This window comes from Alligator mississippiensis, chromosome 15, assembly GCF_030867095.1.
Source record: "Alligator mississippiensis isolate rAllMis1 chromosome 15, rAllMis1, whole genome shotgun sequence".
In the NCBI taxonomy this organism is placed as follows: Eukaryota; Metazoa; Chordata; order Crocodylia; family Alligatoridae; genus Alligator; species Alligator mississippiensis.
This window is the reverse complement of record NC_081838.1, coordinates 13,647,684-13,664,211: the sequence shown is the minus strand read 5'-3', so window position 1 is coordinate 13,664,211 and position 16,528 is coordinate 13,647,684. Positions and strand designations below refer to the sequence as shown.

The following is a 16,528-nucleotide window of genomic DNA, read 5'->3' as shown; positions in this document are numbered from 1 at the left end:
AAAAGGATGTTTCACTACAAAGAAAAAAATATTGCTACAGCCCTGCACTTTTCAAGATGAATTTTCCTTTTTCTTTTCTGGTTTTTGAAAGTCGGGAAATTTGCTGAGATCTGTGTTTCCTTCAAAACCATCTGCTTCAATGAAGCTATTGGCTTTGGTAATACAAATTTAGGGAATTAAAAAAAATCAGAATATAAATCCATCTTGGACAAAGAATAGGAAAACACCCCGAGAGTGGAACTCTCATGAATTGTAAAGGTTTATTGCCTCCATTGTAACGGTTTATTGCCTCCAAATTGTAAAGGCTTATTGCCTCAAGTGGGGGCCAAAGCAGGAAAGTAGATTAAATTATTCCATCATAAAAATATTTCATACGCTTTACCAAATACAAATAACACACCAGAAATAAAGCTCCATAAGAACAGTTCACCTTATACAGTGCACATCTTGAAAGCACATTACAGACATTAGCTAGTTAAAGCTGATGGAAGAGAAGGGAGAGCTTCTGGGAGCTAGACCCGATGATCTTATGAGGTCCCCTCCAGCCCTAATGTCTGTGACCCTGTAATTTGAGATTAGAAGCAAGATATGAAGACCATTATTAAGTTAAGTTAAGTTAATGTTGTTAGAGTGAGAACTGAACACGTTTGTGCTCAGTGGGTATGTCTACAAGTGCATTTACGCCAACTTAAATTTACTGCACAGTAAATTACTGCGCAGTAAATTGGGGATGAGCCAGCATCTACACATGCAGGTATTAAAGCACATTAACGCTGTGTGTGGACTGAGCTGGGACTAAAGTTAGTCCAAAGTCAGCCCACACACACAACGTTACTGAGCAGTAAAGCATCTGCATGTGTGTTAAAGCACAGTAACTAATCGGGCATAAATGTAATACCTGCATGATGCCGTCAGCATAAGTCGCCATGTTTACAGTGCAGTACAGTTGTATATGTGTAGATGCACACTCATACTGCACAATAATTTCAGCTACTGCGCAGTAAATGCACACATGTAGATGCGCTCGCTCACTGTTTCCTTGAAATCACTGTTTTTTCGGTGGATGTCACTTCAGCTACTGTGCTGGCATTTGGCAGACTGGTTATGGGACTGCAGAGACTTAAAGAGAAGCAGGATTCACAGGATTACACCTGGTAACTAAATTTCCTTGTAACATAATCAAGCAACCACCACGTCAGAGAAGCCCTGGTGTTCGGCTGTCACATGGTCCCAAGGAAAACACCCTAAGTTTCGCAAATCCGGTTCTTCCACTGACTCAGTACTGGTTGCCAACATGCAAACCATTTCAACTCTTTACTGGCAGTATTATCATGTATGAAATAATCATGAAAGACTTTTCTTACCAAAGTGCTCTGCATCAACAATGGATCAAAATAATCATTCTAATAGAAAATGAGTCAAAGAGATCATAGGTGCTGGATATACTAGATAGGCAGGGGTTCGGATGAGCAAAGGGTTGGGACAACATTGCTATGGGCTGTCTCATTTCCTAGACTCTGGACTGGAACCATATAAAAAGAGCTCATATCCCAGTGCTCCTCATTCACTCATCTTCACTCCTTTGCATTTGTCCTAGCTGCTGAAGAGGGTAAGTCTGATTCCTATTGTTTCTATCTGCTACTTGAATGGAAGCCTTAATATAATCCTTTGCAAATTCTAGTCTTAAATGTATTCCTGTCTCTGGACTGGGCTTTCCCTGTCCTCACCCTCTGTGTATATGGTTGCCTCTTTATGCTAGCACCAAAAAAACTTGTGGTGCACGGACAATACCAGAAAAACAGGGGAAAAGGTAAACGAAAGGAGCCTACAGAAGGACCAGGTCACAGAGCTGAATGAGAGATTGTTTGGTGCCAGGTTAATGACACTGGTTCAAAATGGCTTCTGAAGGACCGAGTTGTCCAAACTTTTAACTTAGGCTGAAGTTTGACAGACAGGAAAGTATGCAGCATTTTAGAAGCAGCTTTCCTTTCTCATGAGCTAGTTGTATCTTGTTGCAGAAACCCACATCAGAGTGACACTATTGTTTGAAGTCACATATTCTAGATGATCTCCCAGAAATTTTGGCACCAGTGTTTTGAGGATTCATGTTTCCACTAGCTTAAAAGTGAAGAAGAAGAAAGAACTTCCCTTGAGTTCTGTAGAAATAGAAAAGGGAAGGGGAGAAGGTCCTTTCTGGTTCATTTAACACAGAGTGTCTCTGCCTTGTTTCTTGCAGCTTTGCCCACACGACAGAAGATGTGCTCCCGCAGACCTTGCCACGAGCGTGAAACCTCCTGCCACAGTTCTGGGTCTCGCTGCCATGAGTCCAGACCTTCCTGCAACATCACTGTGGTAGAGAGACCATACTGCTGGCAAGGGCAACAATACCGTCCACCCTACTATCCAGTGCAACCCATCTACCCAGGCTATCAGCAGTGCTGCAAGTACCCTAAGATCCCACAGTGCCCCCAGTACCCACAGTACCCCCAGTATCCCCAGTTCCCACAGTACCCCAAGTAACAGCCAGAAGAACAGCAAGGAGAGAAGCCAAGACCTGCATGTTCCCTTCCTCCTGTTATGAAGATGGCTCATGTGCCGAAGGTTGCTTTGTCTTGTTGCATAAATTGCAGCTTCTCTATGTATGTCTGTGCCATGTTTTGAAGATTTGCCCACTGTATAAGTGTGAAGTGTTCTTAACGAGGGTCCTTTCCGGAGTCGTGTATGCTCCCAGACTATGGGAATTGTTCTAATCTTGCTTTCCTACTTCCTACTGCAGCTTGATATGGCACACAATAAAACATAACATTCACAAAAGCATCATGGTATTTGCCTTTTCGTTTGGTCATGAAATATCCTCGTTTCTAGTTATTCTTCAGTGTTTCCGAATGTTTCCTAATGTTTCCTAATGTTATTCTCTCCTGCGGGAGAATAATATATTCATACCTCCCAGCGAACACTACTGGAGAACCATGCACCATTGCCCGGGTAACTGCAGCTCTTCCAAGGAAATCTGACCTAATGCACACTGAACAAACCCCTCTCGGTGGGAGGTATAAGAGGGCATACACTACTCTCACCGCCGATTGTGATGAGAATGATTCCCCTCGACTATTACCTAAGGCTGAATACGTAGCATTAGCTGTATCTATGGTGGGGGTTCCGGGCCTCGCTGTAAGTAATAGCAGAAATCTTAATGCAGTTGCCTGTGTTCTAGCAAAAGGACTAAATGCTGCATACCGAGCTCTTTCAGCCCTGAATGCTGAACAAAAACAATTAAGGGACGCTATCTTGGAGAACAGAACCGCTATTGATTATCTCTTACTATGACACAATCTTGGGTGTGAAACTTTAAAAGGAATGTGTTGTTTCAACCTCACCAATAATTCTGTGCTAATTGAAGACAAAATTGGTGCCTTACAACAATTGGCACAGACGTTAAAAGAATCATCTGGCTTAGACTTTTCCTGGCTAAGTTCCTGGCTTCCCAATTTTAGATGGTCAAGACAGTTATTTAGTACAGTTGTCTCTTTCTGTGTTATAGGAATCATGGTTTGTTGCTGTATCCAATGCTTACCTGTTTTTATATCTATCTTCAGGCCTAAGGTAAATCAAATGATTTTACAAACAAAGAAAGCTGATGATACTAGATTTGTGTTAAACCAAATTGAATGGAGCAATTATAATAATGATTAAAAATGTTCCAAAGGGGGGAAATGTAAGGAGTGACCTAGAAACCTCTACTCAAAGATGAAGAAGAAGAGAATGCTATGTGACGAATGCCCATCTGCAATGATAAGTAGGAGATAGTCCTAGATAAAGGGTGCTTGAAAACAGAAGAAGAAACACAGTACTGGGATAAAGGGCTCATTAAAATACTAAAAATCACACCCCTAGGTGGGGAAAAAGTATGCTAATGAAACACACATGTATGTAAATGAGATACATGGCTAAAACACAGGTATACAGACATGCTCAGTAAAGAACTTCTTGCATCACTCACTTATAACCAATCATCAAACAAGCACGCTTGCAAAGTCTTGAAAACTCCTGTATAAAAGATGCTTAAAAGTAGCAGTGGGGGTGCTTGTTACGTGAATTATTCCGCTTGCACCTTTTATTGCTAGCAATAAACCTTCTTTGTACATTCACCCCTGGTATCTTTATTGGTCTTTGCATACCGGGCACGATCCCAGACTTGAGCTGGGGCACAACATTCTACATCAGCCATACAAAAAAAGAAGATCAGAGACCTCAGCCTCAGAGACCTGAACCTTTGGGTTAGGTGATGCGGCATTTGCACCAAGGTGGCAGAGAGTACAAAGAGCTGGTAAATGTGACTTTACCTAGGTTTCTAAATGACTGCAGTGTTCAGGAATGCATTTGACCAGCCCCCGTTCTCTGGCGGTTCTACCTGCAGAATTCCTTCAGTTTGACTGAGGCCTTTCCATATGCACATCTGCACCAGCTGAGTTGAACAGATTCCATAAAGCTCTCGATGGACACTTTTGTATCAAGTTAAGAGCGGTTCACTTCACTTTAGCCTAAACTAGTTCCTAACCAACACCGACTAAACAGAAACAAACCTGATTTAAGCCACAATAACAACATCCACATAACTTTCAGCACCAGTACAATGAATCAGCTTTAAATTCCACACTACGTTAAACGTCTGGACAACTCAGTCCTTCAGAAGCCATTTTGAACTGGTGTCGTTAACCTGGTACAAAACACGCTCTTATTACAGTTTAAACCGGGTTTATTTTGATTTCCCTCACATTGATGAAAAGTGGCTGTGTCTACACGAGATATTTTTACTGTGCAGTAGACTACTCTACTGCACAGTAAAGTGTCACTGTTCACACGTGCAGATGCTTACTGCATTGTAAATTAGTCCACTGCGCAATAAATTTACTGTGCAGTAAAGTCAACTAGCATTAATTGCACATGTTGCCACGCCCAATAGGATTAAATAAAATGGATATGAACCTATAAGACTAAAGAAGCAGCCACACAGGTTTATACCGGTTGAAAACATCCTGCACAGGTTTGTGTTGGCTAGTGAATGGAGACTCCAAGGAGCCTTTTCCCATGTTTGTTGCTCCCTGCCTGGTCCACGTAACTTGGGTAGGCACACAAGGACATTTATCCTAAATCAAGTGCCTATTGACCCCTTGATTAACAAAGTTTTACATTGTGATTCTGTTTAAGGTCTTATCCTGCATTTATGAATGGGAGCTACTCACTTATGCGAGCTTTCTGGGGCATCGAGCCAGCCAGCCACCTGCCTACCGTACCTCACCACCCTGATATGTTAAATCTTGCCTTACTTCTCATCTCAATTCATTGCAGTATGGCATGTCTTTCTTGTGACATTATGTAGAACATGTGCTTAATATGATGTGCGATGCATTAGACATTTAATTAACAAATGGCTTATTAATACTTTGAAAAGAGAGAGGAACCCTATTATTATTGATGTTAGAAGTAAGAATAAGGACAGGAATATGTTTCACTATGTGATGTATTGCAATCCAAAATGCAAGGCATGAACGTCAGAATGGGAGGTCTGTTTCCAATACACAAGGATGCATAAACTTGAGTGGTCTCTATAATTATGCCCCCTCCACTCTTTCTAACTGTTGCCATAGGCTTCAGGATGAAGCCCAGCTGACATAGTTATGATGACTTTTTTTTTTTTCTCCTCTTTTTTCCAGCTTCTTTGATTTTCACTATAAAAGGATGTTTCACTACAAAGAAAAAAATATTGCTACAGCCCTGCACTTTTCAAGATGAATTTTCCTTTTTCTTTTCTGGTTTTTGAAAGTCGGGAAATTTGCTGAGATCTGTGTTTCCTTCAAAACCATCTGCTTCAATGAAGCTATTGGCTTTGGTAATACAAATTTAGGGAATTAAAAAAAATCAGAATATAAATCCATCTTGGACAAAGAATAGGAAAACACCCCGAGAGTGGAACTCTCATGAATTGTAAAGGTTTATTGCCTCCATTGTAACGGTTTATTGCCTCCAAATTGTAAAGGCTTATTGCCTCAAGTGGGGGCCAAAGCAGGAAAGTAGATTAAATTATTCCATCATAAAAATATTTCATACGCTTTACCAAATACAAATAACACACCAGAAATAAAGCTCCATAAGAACAGTTCACCTTATACAGTGCACATCTTGAAAGCACATTACAGACATTAGCTAGTTAAAGCTGATGGAAGAGAAGGGAGAGCTTCTGGGAGCTAGACCCGATGATCTTATGAGGTCCCCTCCAGCCCTAATGTCTGTGACCCTGTAATTTGAGATTAGAAGCAAGATATGAAGACCATTATTAAGTTAAGTTAAGTTAATGTTGTTAGAGTGAGAACTGAACACGTTTGTGCTCAGTGGGTATGTCTACAAGTGCATTTACGCCAACTTAAATTTACTGCACAGTAAATTACTGCGCAGTAAATTGGGGATGAGCCAGCATCTACACATGCAGGTATTAAAGCACATTAACGCTGTGTGTGGACTGAGCTGGGACTAAAGTTAGTCCAAAGTCAGCCCACACACACAACGTTACTGAGCAGTAAAGCATCTGCATGTGTGTTAAAGCACAGTAACTAATCGGGCATAAATGTAATACCTGCATGATGCCGTCAGCATAAGTCGCCATGTTTACAGTGCAGTACAGTTGTATATGTGTAGATGCACACTCATACTGCACAATAATTTCAGCTACTGCGCAGTAAATGCACACATGTAGATGCGCTCGCTCACTGTTTCCTTGAAATCACTGTTTTTTCGGTGGATGTCACTTCAGCTACTGTGCTGGCATTTGGCAGACTGGTTATGGGACTGCAGAGACTTAAAGAGAAGCAGGATTCACAGGATTACACCTGGTAACTAAATTTCCTTGTAACATAATCAAGCAACCACCACGTCAGAGAAGCCCTGGTGTTCGGCTGTCACATGGTCCCAAGGAAAACACCCTAAGTTTCGCAAATCCGGTTCTTCCACTGACTCAGTACTGGTTGCCAACATGCAAACCATTTCAACTCTTTACTGGCAGTATTATCATGTATGAAATAATCATGAAAGACTTTTCTTACCAAAGTGCTCTGCATCAACAATGGATCAAAATAATCATTCTAATAGAAAATGAGTCAAAGAGATCATAGGTGCTGGATATACTAGATAGGCAGGGGTTCGGATGAGCAAAGGGTTGGGACAACATTGCTATGGGCTGTCTCATTTCCTAGACTCTGGACTGGAACCATATAAAAAGAGCTCATATCCCAGTGCTCCTCATTCACTCATCTTCACTCCTTTGCATTTGTCCTAGCTGCTGAAGAGGGTAAGTCTGATTCCTATTGTTTCTATCTGCTACTTGAATGGAAGCCTTAATATAATCCTTTGCAAATTCTAGTCTTAAATGTATTCCTGTCTCTGGACTGGGCTTTCCCTGTCCTCACCCTCTGTGTATATGGTTGCCTCTTTATGCTAGCACCAAAAAAACTTGTGGTGCACGGACAATACCAGAAAAACAGGGGAAAAGGTAAACGAAAGGAGCCTACAGAAGGACCAGGTCACAGAGCTGAATGAGAGATTGTTTGGTGCCAGGTTAATGACACTGGTTCAAAATGGCTTCTGAAGGACCGAGTTGTCCAAACTTTTAACTTAGGCTGAAGTTTGACAGACAGGAAAGTATGCAGCATTTTAGAAGCAGCTTTCCTTTCTCATGAGCTAGTTGTATCTTGTTGCAGAAACCCACATCAGAGTGACACTATTGTTTGAAGTCACATATTCTAGATGATCTCCCAGAAATTTTGGCACCAGTGTTTTGAGGATTCATGTTTCCACTAGCTTAAAAGTGAAGAAGAAGAAAGAACTTCCCTTGAGTTCTGTAGAAATAGAAAAGGGAAGGGGAGAAGGTCCTTTCTGGTTCATTTAACACAGAGTGTCTCTGCCTTGTTTCTTGCAGCTTTGCCCACACGACAGAAGATGTGCTCCCGCAGACCTTGCCACGAGCGTGAAACCTCCTGCCACAGTTCTGGGTCTCGCTGCCATGAGTCCAGACCTTCCTGCAACATCACTGTGGTAGAGAGACCATACTGCTGGCAAGGGCAACAATACCGTCCACCCTACTATCCAGTGCAACCCATCTACCCAGGCTATCAGCAGTGCTGCAAGTACCCTAAGATCCCACAGTGCCCCCAGTACCCACAGTACCCCCAGTATCCCCAGTTCCCACAGTACCCCAAGTAACAGCCAGAAGAACAGCAAGGAGAGAAGCCAAGACCTGCATGTTCCCTTCCTCCTGTTATGAAGATGGCTCATGTGCCGAAGGTTGCTTTGTCTTGTTGCATAAATTGCAGCTTCTCTATGTATGTCTGTGCCATGTTTTGAAGATTTGCCCACTGTATAAGTGTGAAGTGTTCTTAACGAGGGTCCTTTCCGGAGTCGTGTATGCTCCCAGACTATGGGAATTGTTCTAATCTTGCTTTCCTACTTCCTACTGCAGCTTGATATGGCACACAATAAAACATAACATTCACAAAAGCATCATGGTATTTGCCTTTTCGTTTGGTCATGAAATATCCTCGTTTCTAGTTATTCTTCAGTGTTTCCGAATGTTTCCTAATGTTTCCTAATGTTATTCTCTCCTGCGGGAGAATAATATATTCATACCTCCCAGCGAACACTACTGGAGAACCATGCACCATTGCCCGGGTAACTGCAGCTCTTCCAAGGAAATCTGACCTAATGCACACTGAACAAACCCCTCTCGGTGGGAGGTATAAGAGGGCATACACTACTCTCACCGCCGATTGTGATGAGAATGATTCCCCTCGACTATTACCTAAGGCTGAATACGTAGCATTAGCTGTATCTATGGTGGGGGTTCCGGGCCTCGCTGTAAGTAATAGCAGAAATCTTAATGCAGTTGCCTGTGTTCTAGCAAAAGGACTAAATGCTGCATACCGAGCTCTTTCAGCCCTGAATGCTGAACAAAAACAATTAAGGGACGCTATCTTGGAGAACAGAACCGCTATTGATTATCTCTTACTATGACACAATCTTGGGTGTGAAACTTTAAAAGGAATGTGTTGTTTCAACCTCACCAATAATTCTGTGCTAATTGAAGACAAAATTGGTGCCTTACAACAATTGGCACAGACGTTAAAAGAATCATCTGGCTTAGACTTTTCCTGGCTAAGTTCCTGGCTTCCCAATTTTAGATGGTCAAGACAGTTATTTAGTACAGTTGTCTCTTTCTGTGTTATAGGAATCATGGTTTGTTGCTGTATCCAATGCTTACCTGTTTTTATATCTATCTTCAGGCCTAAGGTAAATCAAATGATTTTACAAACAAAGAAAGCTGATGATACTAGATTTGTGTTAAACCAAATTGAATGGAGCAATTATAATAATGATTAAAAATGTTCCAAAGGGGGGAAATGTAAGGAGTGACCTAGAAACCTCTACTCAAAGATGAAGAAGAAGAGAATGCTATGTGACGAATGCCCATCTGCAATGATAAGTAGGAGATAGTCCTAGATAAAGGGTGCTTGAAAACAGAAGAAGAAACACAGTACTGGGATAAAGGGCTCATTAAAATACTAAAAATCACACCCCTAGGTGGGGAAAAAGTATGCTAATGAAACACACATGTATGTAAATGAGATACATGGCTAAAACACAGGTATACAGACATGCTCAGTAAAGAACTTCTTGCATCACTCACTTATAACCAATCATCAAACAAGCACGCTTGCAAAGTCTTGAAAACTCCTGTATAAAAGATGCTTAAAAGTAGCAGTGGGGGTGCTTGTTACGTGAATTATTCCGCTTGCACCTTTTATTGCTAGCAATAAACCTTCTTTGTACATTCACCCCTGGTATCTTTATTGGTCTTTGCATACCGGGCACGATCCCAGACTTGAGCTGGGGCACAACATTCTACATCAGCCATACAAAAAAAGAAGATCAGAGACCTCAGCCTCAGAGACCTGAACCTTTGGGTTAGGTGATGCGGCATTTGCACCAAGGTGGCAGAGAGTACAAAGAGCTGGTAAATGTGACTTTACCTAGGTTTCTAAATGACTGCAGTGTTCAGGAATGCATTTGACCAGCCCCCGTTCTCTGGCGGTTCTACCTGCAGAATTCCTTCAGTTTGACTGAGGCCTTTCCATATGCACATCTGCACCAGCTGAGTTGAACAGATTCCATAAAGCTCTCGATGGACACTTTTGTATCAAGTTAAGAGCGGTTCACTTCACTTTAGCCTAAACTAGTTCCTAACCAACACCGACTAAACAGAAACAAACCTGATTTAAGCCACAATAACAACATCCACATAACTTTCAGCACCAGTACAATGAATCAGCTTTAAATTCCACACTACGTTAAACGTCTGGACAACTCAGTCCTTCAGAAGCCATTTTGAACTGGTGTCGTTAACCTGGTACAAAACACGCTCTTATTACAGTTTAAACCGGGTTTATTTTGATTTCCCTCACATTGATGAAAAGTGGCTGTGTCTACACGAGATATTTTTACTGTGCAGTAGACTACTCTACTGCACAGTAAAGTGTCACTGTCCACACGTGCAGATGCTTACTGCATTGTTACAGCCCTGCACTTTTCAAGATGAATTTTCCTTTTTCTTTTCTAGTTTTTGAAAGTCGGGAAATTTGCTGAGATCTGTGTTTCCTTCAAAACCATCTGCTTCAATGAAGCTATTGGCTTTGGTAATACAAATTTAGGGAATTAAAAAAAATCAGAATATAAATCCATCTTGGACAAAGAATAGGAAAACACCCCGAGAGTGGAACTCTCATGAATTGTAAAGGTTTATTGCCTCCATTGTAACGGTTTATTGCCTCCAAATTGTAAAGGCTTATTGCCTCAAGTGGGGGCCAAAGCAGGAAAGTAGATTAAATTATTCCATCATAAAAATATTTCATACGCTTTACCAAATACAAATAACACACCAGAAATAAAGCTCCATAAGAACAATTCACCTTATACAGTGCACATCTTGAAAGCACATTACAGACATTAGCTAGTTAAAGCTGATGGAAGAGAAGGGAGAGCTTCTGGGAGCTAGACCCGATGATCTTATGAGGTCCCCTCCAGCCCTAATGTCTATGACCCTGTAATTTGAGATTAGAAGCAAGATATGAAGACCATTATTAAGTTAAGTTAAGTTAATGTTGTTAGAGTGAGAACTGAACACGTTTGTGCTCAGTGGGTATGTCTACAAGTGCATTTACGCCAACCGAAATTTACTGCACAGTAAATTACTGCGCAGTAAATTGGGGGTGAGCCAGCATCTACACATGCAGGTATTAAAGCACATTAACGCTGTGTGTGGACTGAGCTGGGACTAAAGTTAGTCCAAAGTCAGCCCACACACACAACGTTACTGAGCAGTAAAGCATCTGCATGTGTGTTAAAGCACAGTAACTAATCGGGCATAAATGTAATACCTGCATGATGCCGTCAGCATAAGTCGCCATGTTTACAGTGCAGTACAGTTGTATATGTGTAGATGCACACTCGTACTGCACAATAATTTCAGCTACTGTGCAGTAAATGCACACGTGTAGATGCGCTCGCTCACTGTTTCCTTGAAATCACTGTTTTTTCGGTGGATGTCACTTCAGCTACTGTGCTGGCATTCGGCAGACTGGTTATGGGACTGCAGAGACTTGAAGAGAAGCGGGATTCACAGGATCACACCTGGTAACTACATTTCCTTGTGACATAATCAAGCAACCACCACGTCAGAGAAGCCCTGGTGTTCGGCTGTCACCTGGTCCCAAGGAAAACACCCTAAGTTTAGCAAATCTGGTTCTTCCACTGCCTCAGTACTGGTTGCCAACATGCAAACCATTTCAACTCTTCACTGGCAGTATTACCATGTATGAAATGATCATGAAAGAACTTTTCTTACCAAAGTGCTCTGCATCAACAATGGCTCAAAATAATCATTGTAATAAAAAATGAGTCAAAGAGTTCATAGGTGCTGGATATACTAGATAGGCAGGGTTTTGGATGAGCAAAGGGTTGGGACAACATTGCTATGGGCTGTCTCATTTCCTAGACTCTGGACTGGAACCATATAAAAAGAGCTCATATCCCAGTGCTCCTCATTCACTCATCTTCACTCCTTTGCATTTGTCCTAGCTGCTGAAGAGGGTAAGTCTGATTCCTATTCTTTCTATCTGCTCCTTGAATGGAAGCCTTAATATAATCCTTTGCAAATTCTAGTCTTAAATGTATTCCTGTCTCTGGACTGGGCTTTCCCTGTCCTCGCCCTCTGTGTATGTGGTTGCCTCTTTATGCTAGCACCAGAAAAACTTGTGGTGCACGGACAATACCAGAAAAGCAGGGGAAAAGGTGAAGGAAAGGAGCCTACAGAGGGACCAGGTCACAGAGCTGAATGAGAGATTGTTTGGTACCAGGTTAATGACACTGGTTCAAAATGGCTTCTGAAGGACCGAGTTGTCCAAACTTTTAACTTAGGCTGAAGTTTGACAGACAGGAAAGCATGCAGCATTTTAGAAGCAGCCTTCCTTTCTCATGAGCTAGTTGTATCTTGTTGTAGAAACCCACATCAGAGTGACACCATGGTTTGAAGTCACGTATTCTAGATTATTTACCAGAAATGTTGGCACCAGTGTTTTGGGGATTCATGTTTCCACTAGCTTAAAAGTGAAGAAGAAGAAAGAACTTCCCTTGAGTTCTGTAGAAATAGAAAAGGGAAGGGGAGAAGGTCCTTTCTGGTTCATTTAACACAGAGTGTCTCTGCCTTGTTTCTTGCAGCTTTGCCCACACGACAGAAGATGTGCTCCCGCAGACCTTGCCACGAGCGTGAAACCTCCTGCCACAGTTCTGGGTCTCGCTGCCATGAGTTCAGACCTTCCTGCAACATCACTGTGGTAGAGAGACCATACTGCTGGCAAGGGCAACAATACCGTCCACCCTACTATCCAGTGCAACCCATCTACCCAGGCTATCAGCAGTGCTGCAAGTACCCTAAGATCCCACAGTGCCCCCAGTACCCACAGTACCCCCAGTATCCCCAGTTCCCACAGTACCCCAAGTAACAGCCAGAAGAACAGCAAGGAGAGAAGCCAAGACCTGCATGTTCCCTTCCTCCTGTTATGAAGATGGCTCATGTGCCGAAGGTTGCTTTGTCTTGTTGCATAAATTGCAGCTTCTCTGTGTATGTCTGTGCCATGTTTTGAAGATTTGCCCACTGTATAAGTGTGAAGTGTTCTTAACGAGGGTCCTTTCCGGAGTCGGGTATGCTCCCAGACTATGGGAATTGTTCTAATCTTGCTTTCCTGCTTCCTACTGCAGCTTGATATGGCACACAATAAAACATAACATTCACAAAAGCATCGTGGTGTTTGTCTTTTCGTTTGGTCATGAAATATCCTCGTTTCTGGTTATTCTTCAATTCTTTGTTTCTCAATATTCCAGAACCCCTCTTATCATCGAGAATAGGGTTGGACTGGGCCCTGAGAGGTCATCTAGACTATTCACAGGTCCAAGCCAGGATCCAATATACCCAACTTCTTCCTGTGCCCTTCTGCAAAATGTGGATGACTTGCTTTTACCAGCCACCACTGAAGCAAATTGCCTGGAAGGAACAATCTGCCTCCTTCATTTTCTGGGACAAGAAGGATACCGGGTGTCCAAAAGTAAGATGCAACCAATGTCCCAGAAGGTAACATATTTAGGATTTGAACTACAGCCTGGTCAGAGAGCCCTGTTGCCTGAAAGAAAAGAAGCTATATGCCGGCTAGCAACCCCAAAAATAAAGAAGCAAGTACGGGGCTTCATACGTACAGTCGGTTTTTGCAGGATTTGGATTCCAAATTTGGGGGTTATTGCAAAACCTCTGTATGGAGCTACACAAGGTGATGAAAAGGGGCTCGAATGGACTGAAGAGTGTGAGCAAGCATTCTGCCAGTTAAAGCAGGCTCTTATTGGAGCACCCGCCTTAGGACTACCGGACATGACTAAGCCTTTTTCCCTTTTTGTGCAAGACCAAAAGGGGGGTGGCCGTTGGAGTATTAACACAAAAATTAGGTAGCTGGCAATGACCAGTGGCATATTTTTCTAAGCAATTAGACCTTGTGTCATCCAGATGGCCTGCTTGTCTCCGGGCCGTTGCTGCCACCTGTCTGCTAATACAAGAAGCTGAAAAGTTAACCCTAGGCCATGAAATGACTGTATATGTGCCTGACGCAGTGCTTACAGTCCTGGAGCAGAAAGGAGGGAACTGGTTAACCCCGGGACGAATGGCTCGATATCAGGCAATCCTCCTCGATAAGCCTGAAATAAAATTGGCCATTTCTCGCACTGTAAATCCAGCAACACTGTTGCCACCTATGGCTGACACACCAGCTCTTGTACATGATTGCCTGCAAACATTGGAAGCTGTTTACTCCTCAAGACCAAACCTGAGAGACCAACCCCTTGACAATGCTGAACTGGAATTCTACACGGATGGCAGCTCGAGTATGGAGAATGGAATTTGAAAATCCAGATACGCTATCGTGACTACACAGAATGTGATAGAAGCAGGACCTTTAAACCCATCTGTTTCAGCTCAAAAGGCTGAACTCATTGCTATGACTCGGGCTTTGCAATTGGCGGCCAACAAAACTGTTAATATTTATACTGATTCTAAATATGTTTTCCTTGTTTTACATGCTCACGGAGCTCTGTGGAAAGAGCGGGGTCTACTTGATGCTAAAGGAGCAAGCATTAAACATAGCAAGCAAATAAAAGCTCTCCTCAAGGCAGTCTGGGAACCGAAGGAGGTAGCGGTAATGCATTATAAGGCACATCAGAAAGGGAACGACCCCTCCACAAAAGGTAATCGATTTGCTGACACTACGGCAAGGAGAGCAGCGAAAAGACCTCAGTCAGACTTGCTGCCCGAAGTAAGTAATCTGTTATCTCTCCTCCCAGACCTATACCAGCCTGTGACACCACAGTATGGGGGAAAAGACAAACAATTAATAAAAGAGTTTCAAGCAAAGAAGGGGGAGCACGGGTGGCTAGTAGCAAAGGATGGCCGCATTATCATCCCAGCTGCCTGGGTTCATGCGGTAGTAAAGAGCGCTCATCATGGCACCCACTATGGACCCAGGGCCCTGGTAAGATGGATCAGTCACTATATAACTGGAGTGGGATTAAAAGAGGCTGCCGAGAAGGTATCAGAAACATGTGAGGTCTGCCAGAGAAATAACCCAGAAGGAGGGAAAAAAGAAACTCCAGGACATCAGAGAATAGGCAATGGGCCAGGAGAAGAATGGCAGGTGGATTTTACCGAGTTGCCCCGGCAACAAGGGATGAGATATCTCCTTCTCTTTGCAGACACTTTCTCCAACTGGGTTGAGTGCTTCCCATGTTGGACTGCCCAAGCCCGAGAGGTGGTCAAGGCGCTCCTACGAGAAATCATACCTCGCTTCGGACTTCCAAAAGGAATAGGGTCAGACAATGGCCCACATTTCATTGCACAAATTACTCAGAAGGTTTCTGAGTTCCTGGGAATCAGCTGGCATTTACACACCCCTTGGCGACCCCAGTCCAGTGGAAAGGTGGAACGTATGAAGCAGACCTTAAAAAGACACCTTGCAAAGATTTGCCAAGAAGCTCGACTCAAATGGCCAGAGGCCCTACCCTTGACCCTGTTACGAGTAAGGGTCGCACCACATTCTAAATTGGGATTAAGCCCGTTTGAGATAATGTATGGTAAGCCTTACCCTCTGAGTCTGCCCATGGGTACTGAACAACAGTTACATGTTTTAGGCGAGGGAATGATTAGAAAATATGTACGGTCCTTGGTTTCTGTTTCGTCTTCCATCCACCAGCAGGTACGGGAAGTGCTGCAGTCACAGGATCAGTCTCCTGCCCCGGAAAACCGACTATTACCTGGGAGTTACGCCCTTGCGAAAGACTGGAACGAGGAACCACTTCGAGCCAGATGGAAGGGCCCATATAGGGTACTCTTGACGACCCCGACGGCAGCAAAGCTCGAGGGAATCAAGACTTGGATACATTCCAGTCGCCTAAAGCCGGTGGCTGGACCAGAACAAGAAGGAACCCCCGCAGACTCCGGGACTGGAGGCAGAGAACAGTGAAAGGTGGAGCCAATAAGAGACTTAAAATTCCTATTCAGAAGAAAGGAACTTTAAATAATTTGTCAATTTTTGATCAAGTTTTACAGCCCTTATCATGAAATTGGTCAAGGTTTTATTGTGGGGCGTCCTGATCTGTCCACTCCTTCTCATAAGAGGGGAAAACCTTTTACAACAAGAATTTGCCCCTCAGGAAAATGTCTGGATTTATCTGGCCCGGGAAATTTTAAAAAGAACGGACTGTTGCTTAGCGGGAGGGAACAATGCTCACCTGGTTTTTACCTCATGCTTAATCGCAGTACCAACCCCTTTGAAAATTTTACAAACTTATACTATGCTGAAAGATATAGATAAGGAAAGTACATATCAGGATA

The 16,528-nt window shown here is 42.9% G+C and overlaps 3 long non-coding RNA genes across 3 annotated transcripts; all 3 read left to right on the top strand.

Annotated features, from left to right (window-relative positions):
- The first annotated feature begins 1,335 nt into the window (after positions 1 to 1,335).
- LOC132245728 (uncharacterized) lies at positions 1,336 to 2,817 on the top strand. The gene is made up of 2 exons (XR_009457449.1): positions 1,336 to 1,609; positions 2,237 to 2,817. It is a non-coding gene; the product is annotated as an uncharacterized LOC132245728 (long non-coding RNA).
- Positions 2,818 to 7,068: 4,251 nt separating this feature from the next.
- Positions 7,069 to 8,550, top strand: LOC132245727 (uncharacterized). The gene is made up of 2 exons (XR_009457448.1): positions 7,069 to 7,342; positions 7,970 to 8,550. It is a non-coding gene; the product is annotated as an uncharacterized LOC132245727 (long non-coding RNA).
- Positions 8,551 to 12,067: 3,517 nt separating this feature from the next.
- Positions 12,068 to 13,397, top strand: LOC132245736 (uncharacterized). The gene is made up of 2 exons (XR_009457456.1): positions 12,068 to 12,192; positions 12,820 to 13,397. It is a non-coding gene; the product is annotated as an uncharacterized LOC132245736 (long non-coding RNA).
- Positions 13,398 to 16,528: the final 3,131 nt, after the last annotated feature.